Here is a 17,424-nt window from a genome sequence, read left to right on the forward strand (position 1 = left end):
AACTGGTAAATCATTGAATGCATCAATCTGTTACTCTGTATAGCTTGTACACTTCAAAAGCTACATGGCACACACTACATATAAAACCATCAGCAACATTCAACAAACTCAACTAACAAGGTCCAATTACAATAATTCTTTTTGTCGCAGGGAAGATTATGACAGACAGAACTGTACCCATAAAAGACAATGAATATATGATATGCTGTTAAAATGTACCTATGGTTTCTTTTACTACAGGCTCATTGCCCCAAACTCAACACATAGCTTAGCTTCATAACATTGTCTTCTTCAAGAAGTTAAATTAAATTCAGTCTTTCAAAGAAATTCAATACATGGTCATACATCTAACAAAATATATCCGATTAAATAATAACATAATTTACTTTCTCACAGATTTGTTATATGGAATTTTGAAAATCTGTAAACAATGAAATGGTATAAACAATTCTTAAGAGATCTATACTTAAACTGAAATATACTAGCAAATTAAAACTGTGTGCTGGACAGGGATTCAAATCTGAAAACTTCGAGTTTGGAAGGTAGGAGATGAGAACTGGCAGAAGTAAAGCTGTGTGGACAGGTTGCTAGCCTTGCTAGGGTAACAGTTGGTTGAGCACTTGCCTGCAAAAGGCATAGGTCCCAGGCTCGAGTCCTGGTATATCGCTGTTTTAATTTGCCAGGAAGTTTTGTGTCAGCTACAGCATGACAATTCATCCTGGGTACATTTAAATTACTTATTTTGAGTGTAAAATAGACAGACTGACAATTTCTTTCAGTTATTAACAAAAAATAATATAATCAATTTATGTTTTCCAACTAGTCTATTTCTTGTCTCCGTTATGAACAAATGTCTGTAGGTATGTCTGTTGTGTAATAATACAATACTTTTCATGATTGGAACTGTTCCAAGGCATTCAGATTGACTTGCACTCACGACACAATGCCTAAAGTAAATGAAGTCAACCGATAACCTTTAAGGTTTTTGAATTAATGATACAGCCCAACAGGATCATTCCATTCAACATCCAATACAATGAATTTCAACACCACGTTAACCTCACAGTTTGCCTCCTTCCTTCAAATAATATGTTGATTTTTGTGAAATATATTAGCCAAGGAAGGCAAATCCTTTTGTTTTATCTTAATGCAGTCTACCCTTCTGTAAACTTTTCACAAAAAAGGGAAACTGATCATAGTCTAATCTGAATTCTTGTACAACATTATTCTAAACTAACTAAAACATTTCGGTTTCTCAATTTATACTAAGGGCACAAGAAGAGCCACTATTTGAATACATATCTTCGATTTCTAGACCTGCTCCAAGCTGTACAGTATCTTTTCTGACTACGGGACAAATTGGGTCCCAGCAATTATAAAGCAGTGATCAAAAACTTTCATTTGAAGGCTGTACAATCAGAATCTGAATGCCAACCAGGTAAAATCACCATGAGCACTGAGGCAATCATCCCAGCGATGCACCATGTTGAAGATACCCTTATGGTAAAAAATGGTACCCTGCTGCACATCCTTGTCCAACAGGAATCTCTGACCTTCGACACCTTTGTTAAGGGCCTGAAGGTGTGATAATTGCATGGGGACAATTCAGGGCTATAAGGTGGATGCTTCAGTATCTCTCACAGGAGTTTACCTCCCTGATCAATGGCACACCATTCCACAACAAGTGATTTTTGATAGACATGCTGCCCCATACACTTTATTGTTTGATGGATATCTACCAGTGGTTGTCCTTTGATAGCCAAGAAAAGTGACAGCATGCTGGTCCCATTTGGACTCATTTGATAACATTGCCATAGCACACACTGCCACATTTATCACATGAATGTCAAAGACACTAATGCCAGATTAAAGGGGGGATGTAATGGGTATTGGCCCAAAAAGTCTATTTTCAAAAATATTTTTTCTTGATGTACACAGTTTAATCTATGTAGTGTGTGAATTTTATCACGATAGCAGCTTTAGAAACGCGTTTAACTTGTTAAAGTGATTAACTCTGGACTGGCGGCCACTCCCACCTTTTCAGACATTTGGGAAACTGCTTGTTTCAGTGGAATTTTTGTCAGTGTGAAGGTTATTTTCTTTTGATATCTTTGGCTGACATCTATATCTCTCCCTGACATCTATATCTTTGCCTGAAAACTTTCTTGCATGTGGTTTATTTACAATTTGACAATACTAACACATATTAGTAGGTGAAAGACTGAATTCACAAACTTCACGTGGAAGTCAAGATTTATTCATAATGGGTGGTGGAAAAACTGTGTTTAGGAAACACAGTTTTCATGGAAATCTGTTTACAAAATAGAGTAAGCAGCTCGAAATGAAGAACATAAGCTCTCAGCTTCAGCATCGAAACTTGGGACAGGAGAATTATACAGGTGCATGAACGATGATGAATATATGGATTCCACTGGATTCAGACTTATTGATTTAGAGCTTCTCTGCCAGGCTATAAAGTTTTCGTGTTCATGTGTTAGCTGTAAAACCACGGAATGCACGATTGTTGTTTAAGAAACAAAATAGCTTGTGTGCGAATAGCTGGTCGTTTTAAATTAATTGATAATTCATATGGCTATGAATTTTCATTTTCCTCCCCCAAAAAAACAGACACTGGTACCTATGAAAGCAATTTTAGGTCATCATACGCTCTGAAATGCCTTGGACAGGGCAAGGAAGGAGGTAGGTTATTGTGTGGTTTTCTAAACATGCCTCTACCGTGTGCAAGGTTTGACAAAATAAATAAATGTGTCATGCTGTATGTGATACTGCCTAAGTTTCTATGAAGAAAGCAGTGCAGGAACTGGTAGAAATTAACCAAAAAGAAATAGATCCTGGGGTAGATATCCATGTCAGTGAATCTCCTACAAATGTTACTGACCTTTGTGTGTCTGTAGATGGGACCTTGATAATAAGTGGTCACATGTCTGTATTGGTATTGACTCAGTTAAAGTTTTAGATGTAGAAATTATGTCTAAAAACCGCCACCAGTGTGCAACAAGGAAAATGTCCAACTATGAAGACAGTGAGGAACTGTGGCAAGAAAAGCATCCAGTAGCATGCTCTGTGTGTGGCCCAAGTGGGGGCTGCTGCAGTTGTGAGGATGTTCTCCAGATATGAGGACCAGTATGATGTTAGATATACTAAATACCTTTATGATGGGGACTCCTCTTCGTTCAAAGGTGTAATAGAAAAAAATCCGTAAAACATAACAATAGAGAAGCTGGAATGTGTTGGCCACATCCAAAAGAGGCTTCGTGAAAGGCTTCGTCACTAAAAGAGAAGAAGGGTAAAGTACTTGAGGGATGGAAAACCACTAGGAGGAAAAGGCAGGCTTACTTTGAAAGAAATTTGTTTTCTTCAGTTGTTTTATGGGCGAGCTATCGGGAGGGGGGGGGGGGGGGGGGGGGGAGGGAATGAATTTTCGGGAGGGGGTGAATGAATTAATAGGCAATGAGGTATGCTGTGTGGGCAACTTTTTCCCACAACAATCTGTGTCTGAAACATGATTGGTGTAACTTCAACACTAGAGAATGACACCTATTCAAATAAAACACTCACCCTGTTATGAATGCAATGAAGCCCACATTCAGGTTTCTTGCAAACCCTGATTTATTGAGGAAGTGTCTTCACGGAAACACAAAATGCAAATGACAGCATCAATAATTTAATTTGAATGAAATTCTCAAAAAAGGACATTCTGTGGACTTTAAGTACACAAAATAGGTGTCTATGATGCAGTTTTATGTTAACAATAGTGGAAATAATGACAGAATTGAAGTGCTGAAGCGAGTTGGCATACAGCCTGGTGTATTTACAACAAAAGCATTTTGCAACATTGATGAGAGCAGGGTCAAGAAAGGTAACAGATCAGTGTCTTACTCGCAAATACAGGCCAGGCACATTCGAAGAGAGGAGAGAAGAGAAACCTGGAGGATGAGGAGTATCAGTATGGAGGATTTTAAAATTGAGGTAACCTTATTACTTGAAGTATGAGAAGAAAATCTTTGAACCTCATTTTCTCTGTTCTACATTTTTTACGTTATTAGAAGCCTTTTTTTTTCAAGAAGTATGTGCACTAATGCTACGAAATTTTCAGGAACTGTTCACAACGTGTTGCTGTCTCCCTGGAACTAAAAAATACCAGATCCTGCATTTACATTCTGATTTTCAGATGACTGTATGTAGAAAAAAAGTTAATTTTGGATGTGCAAAATTAAAAACTCTGTTCATGACACAATTTGTACCATAAATTAATAACTGTAGTTCAGTGGTCTTAAAACCTTCTCAGGACACTACACAATTTTCTCATTAATTGCATGATTAGAATTTGAGTTATGGCTTTTATAAAAAGACAATAAAAATTAAAAATTCAAATTTCTGGCAAAACATTAATCTTGCATATTTTATTATATTTCTCCATTAAAACACAGCTCTTTTGCTTTATACATGTAAAATTTTAGATTTGTACATTAATACGGGTGAAGTGATTTTTTAAACAAATGTTCACATTTTCCGTTACATCCCCACCCCCCCCCCCCCCCCCCCCCCCCCCCCCCCCAATCCCACGCCTACATGTCAGTGCTCTTATATTCGCATCAGAGTTTCACTATGTCACATATATGCTGCAGCAATGGTCTCAAAAGGAAACCATGATCGCGCCATATAATGTAGGACAACAAATTTTTTATCTTTTAAGACCCACACTCTTGGCTTAACAACTCATCTTGTCACACAATATGCAACATATTCCTCCATTGTAGCAATGTGCATTTATTTTAACATGGTCAAAGCAACAACGTTCCGCCTAGAAAACAGTTCTACGAAGTTGATATGCTTGATAAAACTGACAAATCTAAAATCTCTGTGGCAGCTACTGGTGACTTTTCTATTTGTCAACCTGAATAGCATGATTTCTTTAGAGCACTTCAAAGTTCTGCAAGACAAGCAATTAATTGCTAAGGAGTGGAATACGAGACAGTGGCTCAAATACTATCAAGGAAGTTTAGAATCTGGAAAGTGTACAGATACTAAACTCTGGCAATTACAGCACTGGTGAACTCACAATGGCAAAATTTATGATCGTAACACAAGGTTTTAGAAACACGATTTTGATCATTATATGGTGGCAATTGCTGTCCTTATCAAGAAAAATTATACCACAAAATGATTAACACGGTACAGCACAGCCTTCTCTCAAGTAGTTCCCTCCTGGCTTCGCACACCGCCAGGTATCCAACAGAATGAAATATCTGCTGCCTGCTGCAGTATTTTGAGAATGATTTCACTACTATTAAGGACTGCAATATCTGATAAGTAAATGTGTTGTACGGATTACAAACCCCCGAGAGACATCTATGAAGACTACATTACCTATACAAAAGCCTTAAAGACAGAAAGGGAGTCTTTATCCTTAGCAAAAGTTCTATTTGGAGATGCAACTGTATTCCACAAAATTTAAAAAGCCTTTAGGTCTCTATAATGAGGAGTTTTATTCCAACTCAAAGTTGGAAAATTTATCTTTGCCTCACCTAAATGCAGAGTATGCAGTACCAACAAATGTTAACAGCAAAACTACTTTCAACAGGATGTTTAGATCCTCTGTACCCTTACTAGAATGTTTCCAGGTGAATGTATAAACAACTGAACATTTTGGATGGAGCAGATGTAACTATTCACGGTTAGCTAATTTGTTGAGCAGTCAACAAGCAAATGAACAAAAATGAAATTGTTGGTTGGTTTGAAGGAGGAGGGGGAAGGACCCAAACTGCAAGGTTGGTTGGTTTAAAAGAGGGGGAAAGGGACCAAACAACAAGGTCATCGATCCCTTGTTATTACTACAACAATGGGGCGTTGTCTGCTAAAATCAATGATAATGAGTCCGGCAAGCGAAGATGAAGTTGCAGAGCAGACAGAGGACATAGCACAAGAATATGGGCCACTGTCAACCGGGTGCCGCACCGACACTGAGGTGGGTCTTTAAGCGCAGGAAGTAGCTGTGGGTCACCCATGCATGGCCAATGCGGAGCCTGCAGAGAATCACAGAGTCCCTGCGAGACGCCCTCATCGAGGACTTCCTCACATTTGTAGTCCCCTTAATAGCTTGCAGTTTGTTGGGCATACTGAGATTTTGCCATTCTGTCTCCCAAAGATGAAACACCTTGCAGTATAGAAAGTAACAGGTCAGTTGCGGGGATACCCATCTCCAGAAGTGGTTTCCATGTAGCCTGTTTGGCCAGCCTGTCAGCAAGTTCATTTCCTGGGATTCCGATGTGACCAGGGGCCCAGACGAACACCACTGAACAACTGGACCGTTCCAGGGCATAGATCAACTCCTGGATGGACACTACCAAAGGATGACGAGGGTAGCACTGGTTGATAGTTTTCAGGCTGCTCAAGGAGTCAGTACATAAAAGACTCCCCAGGGCACGAACAGATATACTGAAGTGCAAGAGAAAGAACCGCCAGCTCTGCAGTGAATACACTGCAGCCTTCGGTTAAGGAATGCTGCTCAATATGGCTGCCATGCACTTAGGCAAAGCCAATGTGACCATTAGCCATCAAGCCATCAGTGTAAACTACTTCAGAGCTCCAGAACCCATCAAGAATCGAGAGGAAGTGACAGCGGAGAGCCACACATTTAATTGGGGATTGGACAATGGCTCGGTAGAGCTGCAGCAGCGTACAGCGATATGCACTCCATCTGTGTTGCTCAGGTAACGGAGGGCATTGAGGTGCTGCCAGCACTTCTGCTTAAGATGATGAAGATGAGGGTCTAAGTCAATCGAGCGTCAAAAACCAGTCCTAGGAATTGATATGTCTCCACTACAGTGAGTGGATCGTCATTGAGATAAAGTGCGGGTTCCGGATGAATGGTATGATGCCGACAGAAGTGCATGACACACGACTTTGCGGCTGCTGGAAGCCGTGGGCTAGAGCATTAGAGCCCATGACTGCGCCATGTGGATGGCTTCCTGGAGGTGCTGCTTAGCAACAACAGTACTGGAGCTGCAGTACGAAATGCAGAAGTCGACTGCATAGAGAGAAGGTGAGACGGAGGGCCCCGACAGCTGCTGCTAGACTGTTAATGGCCACTAAAAATAGAGAGAGACTCAATACAGAGCCCTGCGGGACTCCATTCTCCTGGATACAGGGGAACTATGGGAGGCACCAACTTTGACACAGAAAGTACGAAGCAACAGGAAATTCCAGATAAAAATCTGGAGTGGGCCTCTGAGACTCCACTGGTATAATGTGGCAAGGATATGATGTCGCCAGGTCATGTCATACGCTTTTCGTAAATAAAAAAAATGGCAACCACGTTCCAGCAGCCTACAAAATACCTTGGTGAGGCTGAAGGGCTGATAGCTATACACATCAAGTGGGTTTTTACACGGTATGAGCACTGGAGTGATGGTGCTCTCCCTTCATTGTGATGGAAAGACGCTATCGCACCAGATACGGATGAAGATGATGAGCAGATGTCACTCGTAGTCAGATGAGAGATGTTTAATCATCTGACTGTGGATACTATGTGGCCCAGAAGCAGTGTCGCGGCAATGCGCAAGGGAACTGAGGAGCTCCCACTCTGGAAATGGGGCATTATAGGATTCACTGAGGCGTGTAATGAACAATAGCACTTTCCTTTCCAGCCGCCGTTTAACAGCGCGAAAGGCTGGGGGATGATTCTCAGATACAGAGGCGGGAACATAGTGCACAGCAATCGCGATTTCGTCTGTAGATAACATGCCATTTATGTTAACACCGAGAACATCTGTTGGGGTCTGGTACCCAAAAACACGTATGATCCTTGCCCAGACTTGGTAAGGTGACGTATGGCACCCAATGGTCGAGACTTATCTCTCCCAACACTCCTGCTTCCGTCGTTTGATAAGTTGGCGAACGCTGACACAGAGTTGTTTAAAGGCTATGAGGTGCTGCAGGGAAGGGTGCTGCTTATGCCGCTGTACAGCTCGCCAATGCTACTTAAGTGCTTCAGCGACTTCCAGCATCCACCAAGGGACTGCCTTTTGCTGGGAGGCACCCTAAAGAACGAGTGATTGTGTTTTCTGCCGTAGAAAGGATTGTTGTAGTCATCTGCTCAACCATCACATCGATGTTCCCGTGTGGCGGAAATTCAGTGGTGACAGCAGTTGTGAAAGTTTCCCAGTCCACCTCATTTAAAGCCCATCTGGGCAGGCATCAATGAGCCTGACGCCGGGGCTGTGACAGGAAGATGGAGAAGAGGTTACTTCCACACGGTCATCATATGCTCTCCAGTGGATAGATGGGAGACGACGTGTGCTGCAAATTGATAAATCAATGGCTGAGTAACTACCATGAGCCACACTGAAATGTGTGGCAGCCCCTGTATTTAAGAGGCAGAGGTTGAACGGAGGCATTAAAGTTTCAACATCTCTGCCTCGGCCAGTAAGCACTGTCACCCCACATGGGGTTATGGGCATTAATATCTCCATGAAGTAAGAAAGGTTTAGGGAGTTGATCAATCAGTGCAGCTAATACAGTCAGGGGTACTGCACCATCTGGAGGAAGATATACATTGCGGATAGTTATTTCCTTTGTCGTCCTTATTCTGACAGCCACAGCTTCAAGAGAGGTTTGAAGGGGCACAGTTTCACTATAGATTGAGTTTAGGACATAAACCCAAACTCCACTTGACACTATTATAATCGCTACGGTTCCTTTAATATCTCTCATAGCCGCAGACGGCATTGTCAGGAAGTAGGTTTACAGTAGTGCAATGCAGAAAGTAGGTGTAAAGCTTAACAGTTACCATAGCTCAGCCAGGCAGTGGAAAAACAGCTGCAATTCCACTGAAGGATGATGTCATCTTGAGACTGAGAAGGCATGGAACATTCAATGAGGCTGTTTATGCCTCAGGGTCACCTGCTACCACCGGCTTATTTCCTGAGCAGTCTATATCCATTGTGTCTGAGGGTCCAGCCAGATCTAGGTCCTCAGCAGACACCAGAATCTCCACAACTGCAGACGCAGAGCTTGTAGGTTGCGGTGGAATGGGTGCCACTGCAATTCCCTTGATCTTGGGGATCTTCTTTTTGGATTTCTCTCATTGCTCCTTGGGTTTCCCTGTCTGGGAGGACTTCACCAATTCAGTCTCCAGGACTGAGGATGAGCGTGAAGCCCTACAACCAGCTGCTTTTGGGCTCTTCACCCACTGGCAAGTGTCATCTTTCCCACTAGCAGAGCAGAAACCTGCGAAGGGAGTGACCCAAAGGAACCCTTCCTAGCGAGAGGAGCCGAGGAAGACACACTTCTCTGGTGCAGAAGTGGGGACTGATATCCCCGATGGTTGAAGGGGGGAGGAGGGGGAGGGGGGGTGGCGTCTTGCTCCCCAAGTAGGTGGTGCAGGAGCAACAGGGAGGGAAATGCCCCACCATAAAAGAGGGCAGGTGTAGTCTAGTCTAGTCTAGTCTAGTCTAGTCTAGTCTGACCTGGGTTGGCAGAGCTGATGGGGCTAGTACTGTTGTTGCAGCAACGTAAGACGATGCCATACGTACAGGATGTAGGCGTTCAATTTTTCTCTTAGCCTCAGTGTAGAGGTCAGTCAGTCCAGGGTCTTTTACTCCACTATTTCGCTTTCTTTCTGGAGAATCCTGCAGTCATGTGAGCAAGGCGAATGGTGCTCTCCACAGATGGGAGGTCGGGCACATGGAGTATTGGTACATGATGGACATACACTATCTTGACATGTGACGCAGGAAGTACAGCGTGAAGACATATGGCTGAACTTTCAGCATTTAAAGCACCACATTGGGGGAGGGATATAGGGCTTTACATCACAGCGGTAGACCCTCACCTTGAACACCTTGGGTAATGTACCGTCCTCAAAGGCCAAGATGAAGGCACCGGTGGCAACCTGGTTATCCCTCGGACCCTGGTGGACACGCCGAACGAAATGTATACCTCGCCGTTCTAAACTGGCACGCAGCTCATCGTCAGACTCTATATGCAATATGATTCCCTGAACCATATATCTGCTCTTATGGGGTGCGATGGTTACAGAAAAATTCCCCAGCTTGTCACAAGTGAGTAATGCCCGTCATTGGGCAGAGGATGCTGTTTTGATCAAGACTAACCCAGACCTCATTCTCGACAAGCACTCCAGCTCCCTAAACTTGTCCTCTAAATGCTCAACAAAAAACTGAGGCTTCATCATCATGAAAGATTCCCCATCAGCTCTCTAACATACAAGGTACTGTGGTGAGTAAGAGCGCTGCCATCCTTAGCCTGACATTCCTCCCATGGTGTGGCCAGGGAGGGGAATGATTTGGGGTTGTACTTCTGTGCGTTCAACTAAGCCCGTGAACGCTTAGAGACTGCTGGTGTTTCACCACCAGCAAGAGATAATGTACTATGCTTCATCGCGTGTCATCTGCCCTGATGCCACCCACTCCGACCAGGGGCCCTCCCCATGGGCACCACCCAGCCACAGCACAGGCCAACTGGCTGGATGGCCATTGCCGGGAGTCCCAATGCCCTAGGATGATGGGCATCTCCTCCTCGGCATACATGGGGAGTTCATGGGGCAGCCATCAGCAGAACGATCCCTGTGTGGTCAGGGGGCTACAACCAACAGGGCCCCAACCACAATGGACTGGCTACCGTTCTGGATTTCATGTGCAAACAAGTCCATTATGATTGTCAGCATAGAAAACGATACTGCACAGTTGATGGAAAAATACACACCCAGGTGGGTGACCTCATCAAACAGTTTGAGAATGAGCAGAAGTGCAGATCCACATCGATTAAGGATGAGATAGGTCTCAGCGTGTTATGGACACAATGCACCACATAAGGCGCCCTTCCCCAATTGGCTTGCTCTTCGGAAAATTTTTGAAAAATGGATGTCAAACACTACAGGGGAGCATCACATAAAGGCTGAAATGTGAGAGACTCCTTTTAGTTGCCTCTTACAACAGGGAGGAATACCTCGGGCCTATTCTAACCCCCGGACCCGCAGGGGGTAACGAAAATGGAACTTAACTTCTGGACAAAGCTCTTCTCTCATTCTAGGAGAGGATTTAGTGCTATTACTGGAGCCAGGGCAGTGGTCTTTCTGACCAGAACTTGTTAAAATGATTCTTCTTCAGGATACAGTTACTAATCCCAACAGAATGATTCCCTGGGTGGGTATTCGTTCTGTGGCTGATGATTATTTACCTTTGTAAGTAGTGAAACTTTTTGCTTTGCAGGCCACTGTGGTACCATCTTCGAGTTGAATAGGCTTCTTCAGTAGAGACTAATGTGGAGAGCTGTGTCAAACCAGTCTTCAGACTAGAAACCAACATTTACATGTATACTTTGAAGAGGCCAGGTGACAAAGATACCAGCTGGGTTACATCACAGTGAGACAAATTCTGAAATCATATATTGGTTTGTAAAGCATACCCATGAGCTGAGACTGATTTAATTTAGTAAGACTTAACAGGAGGAATCTAAATACAAGGAAGTATTATACTGAATTATTGAGAATGTTTGTGTCTGAAGTTCTCTAAAACTGCATGTATTGAATATGACAATAGGCAGGGAAGTCAAAGTGAAACACAGCTCTGAACCAGTAATTGGGCAGACAAGCACTTAAATTATGTGATCGAAGTTTCTCACAATGGCATCCTTCTATAAGTCATTCTCTATTTACTTGCATCAAACCAGGGAAAATCTCTTTCAGCAAAATCCTCCATCCCTGGGAACAAATGAATGTCTTGGCTGCTGATGTGATCATTTATAGCCCATCCAGGATAGAGGATTGATGGGTTGAAACTGACCAAACTGCGAGGTCAGAAGTCACTCCATCCCATACGCGTCAAACCAGGAAGAGATCTCGGTGAGGAAGGGTACAGATGACTGAGGAACCCAACAGTAGTAATCAATAAAACCAGGAGACTGAAGTCAACAGAAGTAAAATAGTTACAGCCTGTAGATCACTTTTGATTGGTCAGCATATGTCAAGGTGCCAGAGATTGTGTCCATACCTATACTCTAGAAATATGAGCAGTACAGTGGATTTCTCTGCATCTTTACAGTATTGAGCTTGTTTCCAAATGGCTCTGAGCACTATGGGACTTAACATCTATGGTCATCAGTCCCCTAGAACTTAGAACTACTTAAACCTAACTAACCTAAGGACATCACACAACACCCAGCTATCACGAGGCAGAGAAAATCCCTGACCCTGCCGGGAATCGAACCCGGGCGTGGGAAGTGAGAACGCTACCGCATGACCACGTCTTGTTTCCAAGCACCACTAACATTATAGCCACTGTCCCAGTTGAGGTGGTTATTACACTTTATAATATCTACTGCTTCTGTAATGAAATCTGTTATTTAGAATCTTGGGACAAGATAATAGTGTCATAAAACATTATTCTGTGTTTGTGAGACTAGCAACTGCTGATTTCCAAAGTCATCAATTTTTAATGTGCCTTTGGCATTCCGCACATCGGCTGATAAAGGTACAGGTGTACTGACCTATGTAGTTGCTCCTACACTCAGAAGGAATCTTATAAACTCCAGGACCTTAAGACCAAGATAGTAGTTAGCTTGGCACAGAATCCACTTTATCATCTTGCATTCCTGAAAATGGGTCTCATGCCTCTCCTTCCCATTGCCCTATATTTTGCAAGATGTAGCACCACAAAAAGAAAGACATACAATGAGATTGTTCAAAATTTCCACATTTTTGTTTCTTGAAGAGCACTAACTTTGTATTTCTAACCCCTTCGTTATTCTTTCAGAACATGTACTTGAGATTAATCTATGAAATTAGACGGTTCTTCTTACAAAGAGGTGTAGTTCTACATACAGCATGTACAGTCTGAACACTTTCAGTTATTTATTGCACAAGAACTAAACACTGTACACATGTCATACGTATTGCATTTTCAAGAGACACTCTGAAAGTTTTTTAACAACCATGAGTGACCCGGCAGACGTCAACACAGTAATCGAATTCTTGCCATACCCGTCCCAGCATGACTTAATAGACTGGTGTGTGTGGCAGTCACTTCCTGTATTCTCTCCCAGAGCTCTCCTACATCAAGTGGTAGAGGTGGTACACACACCATATCTTTAACGTGTCCCCACAGAAAAAAGGTCAAACTGAGTGAGATCTGTTGATCGGGGAGGCCATTTCATGAAACAGCTCACTCTGCACCTGAACTCACCATGTTTGTGACTAGTGCTGACTATTGGCAAATTACCAAACTATGTTATGGCGGTATACATGAAAGAAAAACTTTCAGGGTTTCTCTTCAAAATGACATAGGTTTGATATCTGTACAATGTTTGTTTCTTGTGCAATAAATACTTGGAAGCTTTTCCGCACTTTATGCACACCCTGTATTTAAGTATTTAAACCGGTTCTCTTTGGGACTGATAGTTGAAAACCGTTTGCTGAGATATAAATCAGTGTGTGTTGACTTGTGGCATACAGAGTAGCCAAGTCACCCCTCCAATTTTTGTTCATGGGTGTTCAACTGTAAAGTGATGAACTACTTCAGAGCTTCAGTGTCATGTTGCCACATTATACGAGGGGTGTTTGAAAAGTCCGTGCAAAAATAAAAACTACTTATGTGTTTGGGGTAAACCTTTATTATTTTTAGACTTACACACTTCATCCAATGCTGTTCTCATTTGGTGATCCCTTCCGAATTACAGGAATTGTCCAAGTCACAAAATAGCTATTAGTTGCTGCAATCACCTCCTTGTTTGAATAAAATCTTTGTCCCACCAGCCATTTCTTCAAATTGTGGAACAAATAGTAGTCGAGGGAGCCAAGTCTGGAGAATAGGGGGGATGTCAAATGATTTGGAATCCTATTTCCATTAATTTTGCGACCACAACTGCTGAGTTGTCGCGATGGAAAAGGACTTTTTTGCGGTCCAATCGCTGGCATTTTTCTTGCAGCTCTGTTTTCAAATGGTCCAATAACAATGAATAATATGCACCTGTAATAGTTTTACCCTTTTCCAGATAGTCGATGAGGATTATCCCTTGCGAATCCCAGAAGACAGTCACCATAATCTTTCAGGCTGAAGGACTGGTCTTCGCCTTTTTGGTGCAGATTCTCCCTTGGTAAGCCATTGTTTAGATTGTTGTTTGGTCTCTGGAGTAAAGTAATGTATCCATGTTTCATCCACAGTGACGAAACGATGCTAAAAGTCCTTCGGATTCTTCCTGAACAGCTGCAAACCATTCTTGCAATACTTCACACAATTTTGTTTTTGGTCAAGCTGAGCAATTGTCGAACCCATTTTGTGGATAGCTTTCTCATGTCCAAATTTTTATGCAAAATATTATGCACCTGTTCATTTGAGATGCCCACAGCACAAGCAATCTCAAACACCTTAACACTCCTGTCATCCATCACCATATCATGGATTTTATCAATGACTTCTGGAGTCTTAACTTCCACAGGGTGTCCAGAATGTTCAGCATCATGTGTGCCCATATGGCCACTCCAAAAAATTTAGAAACCACTTATAAACTGTTCTAATCGAAGGTACAGAGTCACCGTAATGTTTATCAAACTTCTCTTTAGTCTACCGAGGCATTTTGCCTTTCATAAAGTAATGTTTAATCACCACACAAAATTATTCTTTGTCCGTTTTTTGACAATCCCTCAACTTCCTTCACTCACACGAATGCCAAACACAAAGAAATAGACAAATATGGCTGAAACTTTTTGTGCGTTCTTTCCGAAGATGCTACTAGCTAAAGATGACCTCGATATGCGCTGGTGGTGCCATCTCTCAGACTTGTCCAATGCCCCTCATATGTGCGTCCATGTATTGACGAAAGAAAGAGGAGTGAATTGGAGCCAAACTGCATCTGCATTCCACAAAATGCTGAATAAAGAAGTTGACTACTGCTGGAGACACTGTAGAATCCATGGACATTTGGTCAGTCATTTCCTGAAATTTACTGCTGTATGTCAATGAACAGTTTTTAATACCCTGTTCACAGCAGCCAACTATAGGAGTCATTAGCCTTGTTAAGATGGTTCATTGCCTCTAGATGGGAGAACTAACATCACTACCAACTGATCTCGAAGGAAACCATTCTTTGTGGATTTTTGGTAAGCCATACAGCATGGAGGGGCTAAATCTCTGAGGGTCTTTGCAACTTTCAGGTAGACTAGAATTCTTCTACAGCTCCATAGTTTTTCAGCTATGTGACAGTATAACCTGCCTTTTCCAAAGTAGCTGAGTGTGAGCAAAATGATTTTCAATTCATCTGTACTCTGTGTATATAGTTCTCTTACAGGCAGCACTCAATGTTGTTGTGGGCAGTGGCCAACATTAGGCAAATGAGTATACATTGTTAAATATATACCAACATGAAAAAAATGTCATTGACACTAGCACAGCTTCTAGGCAAGGCCGAGAAATAGGCTGTTTGCCCTGATAGTTCTATAGTTAACGGAGATTTTTTAGTTTGACTTCCAGACTCTAAATGACTTACAAAATTGATTAGATCAGTTAAACTAGGTTTGAAATGTGGCTCTAATCTTATGAGGTTATTGATAAACCTATTTAGGGAAATTAGTATGAGAGAGCTGGGATTGGAGTGGTGTGTGTGTGTGTGTGTGTGTGTGTGTGTGTGTGTGTGTGTGTGTGTGTGTGTGTTGGGGAGGGGGGCGGTTGGAGAGAGGGAGGGGGGGGGGGGGCGAGGCGATGACACAAAGACAACTTCTAAATGTACAGTATGTAGCCATATTTAAAAATTTGGCATTTGAATGTAAAATTACTTGTGCCACATAATTATGAATTATCAGTACAAAATGATCCATGGGACATGAAACTAAATAACTACCATTTCCCTGTACTCAAATATGAGCCTCTTCCAAGATGTATTATTCTATTCAATTAACAATAGGCAGAGCTCATTCTTGTTAAATTTTTGTACAATAATTTAATATTTCTTTCAGTGAACTGCAATGATCATATGGCATGATTGGCCAGGAGACTCCATGTGGGGTTGTTCAGCCACCTAGTGCAAATCCTTTTATTGATGCCACTTTGGTGACTTTTGTGTCTATTATGAGGAGTGACGAATATTTCAGCAGTTACAGAGGAATGCTCAATACGAGTCATCCACTTTAACCAGTGACATAGAGAAACATGCAACAAATGGCTTAAGAAGTATAGTGACTCTAATGTAATGTTATTGGCGATTTTTTCAAATGGGTTAAGCCACAGATCAGTCTGTCATCATAACCAGGTCTTTGTAGTATCACATTCAGTGTCTTCAACTCACTACCAAACTGTAGTAACCTTCCAATCTATCCTATAACTCAGGATAAGCTTCACAGAAATCCTTCACCACGACAAGTTTTTTGCTTCATATTTGTTCGCTAAGCCAAATAACAAAACTGTGAATATATGCATGAAAAAGTGACGTGACAGCAGCCATTAATATTATGTCACTAGCCAAAGCCGACAGTTCTTATCTAACATTCCTCTTGACCCTATTTCAGCTATTAGAGCACAAGATCTTAACCATATGATGAAATCAAGTACACTAAAGCTTGATAACAATATTACAAAAGGTATAGAGTGCTACTCGCCATAAAAGTGTTGAGTCACAGACAGGCACAATGTAAAGACTGCTAAACATCCAAGTTTTCTTCACACAAAAAAGGCCTTCCGTAACACACACACACACACACACACACACACACACACACACACACACACACACACACACACATTCTACAACTCTGTGCCACCTCCATGTGGTGAGCAGCAATCTATCCTCCTCCTTGTTATTGTTATTCCATTGTCTGGTAAGTTTATGCATTTTAGTCAACAAGTGTCAATAATGAAGACTAGGGCAGCCTACAGGGATGTTTTTAGCCTATCACAAGGCTGCTTTGTAGCCACTCACATTTATTACATATGAAATACAGAGGCAGTCAGAAGTGCAGGAGCAACATGCATCTTAACCATGCAACAAAATTTTTTTAACTCTATGACAATGTTTTAGATAAGCCATAAAAATTTATAATTATATCTAAAAACAAAGATGATGTGACTTACCAAATGAAAGTGCTGGCAGGTCGACAGACACACAAACAAACACAAACATACACATAAAATTCAAGCTTTCGCAACAAACTGTTGCCTCATCAGGAAAGAGGGAAGGAGAGGGAAAGACGAAAGGATGTGGGTTTTAAGGGAGAGGGTAAGGAGTCATTCCAATCCTGGGAGCGGAAAGACTTACCTTAGGGGGAAAAAAGGACGGGTATACACTCGCGCACACACACACACATATATCCATCCACACATATACAGACACAAGCATACATATTTATAATTACCTATATTTGGTATAAACATCATTATATTTGGTATAAACAATACT

General features: G+C 42.0%; 1 protein-coding gene across 1 annotated transcript in view; it reads right to left on the bottom strand.

Moving 5' to 3' along the window:
• LOC124798239 (microtubule-associated protein RP/EB family member 1) overlaps positions 1-17,424 on the bottom strand; it is a 59,689-nt gene that overhangs the window by 14,910 nt on the left and 27,355 nt on the right. The gene's annotated exons all lie outside the window — the stretch shown is intronic.

Source organism: Schistocerca piceifrons, chromosome 5 (assembly GCF_021461385.2).
Source record: "Schistocerca piceifrons isolate TAMUIC-IGC-003096 chromosome 5, iqSchPice1.1, whole genome shotgun sequence".
NCBI lineage: Eukaryota > Metazoa > Arthropoda > Insecta > Orthoptera > Acrididae > Schistocerca > Schistocerca piceifrons.